This window comes from Cebus imitator, unplaced genomic scaffold, assembly GCF_001604975.1.
Source record: "Cebus imitator isolate Cc_AM_T3 unplaced genomic scaffold, Cebus_imitator-1.0 Scaffold186, whole genome shotgun sequence".
NCBI lineage: Eukaryota > Metazoa > Chordata > Mammalia > Primates > Cebidae > Cebus > Cebus imitator.
The window spans coordinates 3,611,400-3,616,661 of NW_016107501.1; the positions used below are offsets into that span (position 1 = coordinate 3,611,400).

The window sequence follows — 5,262 nt, forward strand, 5'->3', positions numbered from 1 at the left end:
GGCTCAATCTTGGCTCACTACAACCTCCGCCTCCCGGGTTCAAGTTATTCTCCTGCCTCAGCCTCCCGAGTAGCTGGGATTACAGGTATGGGCCACCACGCCCAGCTAATTTTTGTATTTGTAGTAAAGACAGGGTTTTGCCATGTTGGTCAGGCTGGTCTCAAACTCCCAACCTTAGGTAATCTGCTCTCCTCAGCCTCCCAAAGTACTGGGATTACAGGCGTGGGCCACCACGCCCGGCCAGCTACTGTCTTTTCTTTGACCCTTCCTTTCCAGTTTTTGAAAATAAGATAGGAAATAATCTTCTCTAAAGATACTTGATACAAATTCTCCAAAACCGAAAAACACATGCTTCCACTTCATTGATAAAAATGTATTAGAGTTTGGCACCTAGGTCTAGTTCAGCTGGCGGATGAGCTGATTGATGTGTTCACCCCGACAGCCATGTGTGCCAATCTCCTTGAGGAAGCCCACTCTATTTATGGTAGCATGAAGGGCCACTAAGAGGTGGAAAGGGTGCAAGAACCATGAGATCTCCTGGAAATGCTTCCCCGGGAAGGCAATTTCATGAATGAGGTCTTCCAAGCAAATGACACCAAACTTCCCCAGGTGTTCCTCAATTAATGTGTTGTCTGCCAGGGGGATGGTCTTATTCTTGACCCTGCCTTGTCCACATTTCAAAATGAGTTCCCAGACAGACTTCAGATTTGGAAATCCCCAGGTCACATAAGCTTTCACTATATGCAGCATTTTAGGTTCTGGGGGGTAAATTTTACAAAGACACCACTAAAAATTTTCTTCAGTCAAAATCTTGCGATGGTTCTCTGCACTGGTAAACTCACAGCACCAATCCTTTCAATGAGTAGGACAAAGGCCAAGGAATGTTTACCTGGCAATTCCAAGGCGTGAGGCTTCACTTTTAGTCGTCTGACATGCACCTTGTCACGTGTCTGCCGCCAGGAATCATGTAGGAATGATCCAGTCACTTAAACCTGGGCCCTCTTCCTTCCCCCTGCTCCTTCTTTGCCAAAAGTGTGTGCTTTGCCTGAGTGGTCTGAGGGCTTGATAAGCCTTCCTCTTTTTCAGAAGATTTTCTGGAACCAAAGGGATTTTTCTTTGCTCTTGCTCCACTATCTTTCCAGTGTAGCAGCCACTGATCATGCAGCCTTTGCCCACTTTTTAATGGTGTTATTTGCTAATTATTTTTGTAAATTTATTTAAGTTCCCCATATGTGCTGGGTATTAGACCATGGTCAGGTGCATAGTTTGCAAGTATTTTCTCCCATTCTGTAAGTTGTCTGTTTGCCCTACTGATAGTTTCTTCTGTGGTGGAGAAGCTCATCAGTTTAATTAGATACCATTTGCCAGTTTTTCTTTTTGTTGCAATTGCTTTTGGCATCTTTGGAATAAAATCCTTGCCATGTCCTATGTCTAGAATAGTTATTTCCTCGATTATCTTCCAGGATATTTATACTTTTAGGTTTTGCATTTAAATCTCTAATTCATCCTAAGTTGATTTTGTATGTGATGTTAAGTAGGGGCTCAGTTTCAGTCTTCTGCATATGGTTAGTCAGTTATCCCAGCACCATTTATTGAAAGGGGAGTAATTTCCCCATTGCTTGTCTTTGTCAGCTTTGTCAAACATCAGGTGGTTGTGGGTGTGTGGGCTTATTTCTGGGCTCTGTATTCTGCTCCATTAGTCCATGTGCCTGTTTTTGTACCACTACTATGCTGTTTTGGTTACTATGGCCCTGTAGCATAGTTTGAAGTTGGGTAACATGATGCCTCTGGCTTTGTTCTTTCTGCTTAAGATTGCCTTGGCTATTAGGGGTATTTTTTTGTTTCACATGTATTTTTAAAACAGTTTTTTTTTTAGGTTCTGTGAATAATACCATTGTTTAACACTGAATCTGTAAATTGCTTCAGGTGCTATGGCCATATTAATGATAATGATTCTTCCTGTCTATAAGTATGAAATTTTTTTCCATTTATTTGTGTCATCTCAGATTTCTTTGAGCAGTGTTATGTAATTCCTGTCATAGAGATCTTCTACATCCTTGGCTAGTTGTATTTCTACGTATTTTGTTCTTTTTGTAACAATTGTGAGTGGGATTGTGTTCCTGAATTGGCTATCAGCTTGGATGCTATCAGGGTATAGGAATGCTACTGACCTTTATACATTGATTTTGTATGCTGAAATTTTGTTGAAGATATAAATCAGATTAATGAGCCTTGGGGTAGAAACCATGGGGGTTTTTAGGTATAGAATCATGTTATCTGAAACAGGGATAGCTTGACTCCCTCTTTTCCTATTTGGATGCCTTTTATTTCTTTCTCTTGCCTACTTGTTCTAGCTAGACTTCCCACACTAAGTCAAACAGGAGTGGTGAGAGACAGCATTTTTGTTTGTGCCAGCTTTCCTCCTTTCTCTCTTTCCTTCTTTCTCTCTTTCTTTCTTTTCTTTCTCTTTCTCTTTCTTTCTTTCCTTTTCTTTCCTTCTTTCTCTTTCTCTTTCTTTCCTTCCTTTCCCTCTCTCTCTCCCTCCCTCCCTCCTTCTCTCTCTCTCTCTCTCTCTTTCTCTCTCTCCCTCTCTCTCTTTTTTTTTTTTTGATGGAGTTTCACTCTTGTTGCCCAGGCTGGAGTTGGACTGCAATGCCGTGATCTTGGCTCATTGCAACCTCCGCCTCCCAGGTTCAAACAATTCTGCCTCAGCCTCCCGATTAACTGGGATTATAGGCATGTGCCACCACACCCAGCTAATTTTTTATTTTTAGTAGAGACAGGGTTGCTGTATCTTGGTCAGCTGGGATTATAGGCATGTGCCACCATGCCCGGCTAATTTTGTATTTTTAGTAGAGATGGGGTTTCTCTACATTGGTCAGGCTGGTCTCGAACTCCCAACCTCAGGTGATCTGCCCTCCTTAGCCTCCCAAAGTGCTGGGATTACAGTCGTGAACCTCTGTGCCCAGCCTCTTTCTTTTTTTTCCTTTCTTTTCTTTCTTCACCTAGGCTTCAGTGCAGTAGTGTGATCATAGCTCACTGCAGCCTCAAACTCCTGGGCTCAGTGATCCCCACTTCAGCCTCCCAAGTATCTGGGACTACAGTGGTGTGCCACCATGTCTGACTAATTTTTGTTATTTTTTTGTAAAGACTGGGTCTCCCTATGTTGACCAGACTGGTCTCAAACTCCTGGGCTCAAGTGGTCTGCCTGCCTTTGCTTCCCAAAGTGCTGGGATTACAGGTGTGAGCCACTACGTCTGGTTTGTTCCAGTTTTCAAGGGAAATGCTTCCAACTTTTGCCCATTCAGTATGAAATTGGCTGTGGTTTTGTCATATATGGCTCTTATTGTTTTGAGGTCTATTTCTTCTATACATAGTTTATTGAGAGTTTTTAACTTGAAGGAATGCTGGGATTACAGGCATGTGCCACCACTCCTGGCTAATTTTGTATTTTTAGTAGAGACAGGATTTCTCCACCTTGGTCAGGCTGGTCTTGAACACGTGACCTCAGGTGATTTGTCTGCCTTGGCCTCCCAAAGTTCTGGGTTTACAGGCATGAGCCACTGTGCCTGGCCTCCTTTATCAAAAGCCTTTTCTGTGTGTATTGGAATTATCATGTGGTTTTCATTTTTAATTCTGTTTGTGTAATGAATCCAAAAAACATATGTTTTGCATATATTAAATCAATCTTGCCTCCCAGAGATAAAGCCTACTTGATCATGGTGGATTAGCTTTATACTGTGCTGCTGGATTCAGTTGCTGGTATTTTGCTGAGTTTTGAATCTATGTTTATCAAGGATAATGGACTGAAGTTTTCTTTGTTTTGTTTCTGCCAGGTTTTGTTATCAGGATGACGCTGGCCTCATAGAAGGAGTTAGGGAGGAGTTCCTCAATTTTTTGGAATAATTTTATTATTAATGGCACCGGCTATTCTGTCTACATCTGGTAGAATTCAGCTGTGAATCTGTGTAGTCATGGGCTTTTATGTTTGGTAAATGATATAATTTGGACCTGTGTCCCCATCCAAATCTCATGTTCAATTTTAGTCCCTGGTATTGGAGGTGGGGCCTTGTGGGAGGTGACTGGATCATGGCAGTGGTTTCTAGTGGTTTAGCACCATCCCACTGGTGCTGTTCCCTAGAGTTCTCACAAATCTGGTTGTTTGAAAGAGTGTAGCACCTACCCTCTCTCTTTCTTCCTCCTTCTCTGGCCATGTAAGACATATCTGCTTCCCCTTCACCTTCTGCTATGATTGAAAGTTTCCTGAGGTCTCCCTAGAAGCTGTCATGCTTCCTGAACAGCCTGCAGAACTGTGAACCAACTAAACTTCTTTCTTTATAATTACCCAAGCTCAGGTATTTCCTAATACCCACATGAGAATGCACTAATACAGTAGGCTTTTTAATACTGATTTAACTTTGGAATTCGTTATTTACCTGTTTAGGGATTCAGTTTCTTCCTGGTTCAGTCTTGTGAGGGTGTTATGAGTCCTGGAATTTATCTATTTCTTCTAAATTTTCTAGTTTGTGTGCTTAAAAGTGTTTATAGTAGTCTTTGATAGCTTTTTACATTTCTGTGCGTTCAGTGGTAATGTCCCCTTTGTCATTTCTAATTGTGCTTATTTGGAACTTCTCTCTTCTTTTCTTTATTAGTCTAGCCAGTGGTCTATCTATCTTATTAGTATTTTCTAATAACCAGCTCCTGGATTCGCTGATCTTCTTTACGGTTTTTAGTTTCTCAGTTTTCTTCAGTTCAGCTGTAATTTTGGTTCTTTCTTGTCTTCTGGTAGCTTTGGCATTTTGCTTTGCTCTCTCTTTTCTAATTCTTCTGGTTGTGATGTTAGGTTGTTAATTTGAGATTTCTCTAAATTTTTGATGTGGGCATTTAGTGCTATAAACTACCCTCTTAACACTGCCTCAGCTGTTTCTCAGAGATTCTGATATGTTGTATCTTTTTCTCATTAATTTCAAATAATTTATTTATTTCTGCCTTAATTTCATTGTTTACCAAAAGGTTATTCAGGAGCAGGTTGTTAAATTTCCATTTAATTTTATGGTTTTGACTTATTTTCTTAGTGCTTATTCTATTTTTGTTGGGCTGTGGTCCAAGATTGCAGTTGGTATAATTATTATTTTTATTTTTATTTCATTTTTTTTAGTAGGGACAGGGTTTCACCATGTTGGTCAGGCTGGTCTCCAACTCCTGATCTCAGGTGATCCACCCACCTTGGCCTCCCAAAGTGCTGGGCTTACAGGCATGAGC

General features: G+C 41.1%; 1 pseudogene; it reads right to left on the bottom strand.

The window, feature by feature from the left end:
- Positions 1–396: 396 nt before the first annotated feature.
- Positions 397–1,390, bottom strand: LOC108316281 (annotated as a pseudogene).
- Between the last annotated feature and the right edge of the window lie 3,872 nt (positions 1,391–5,262).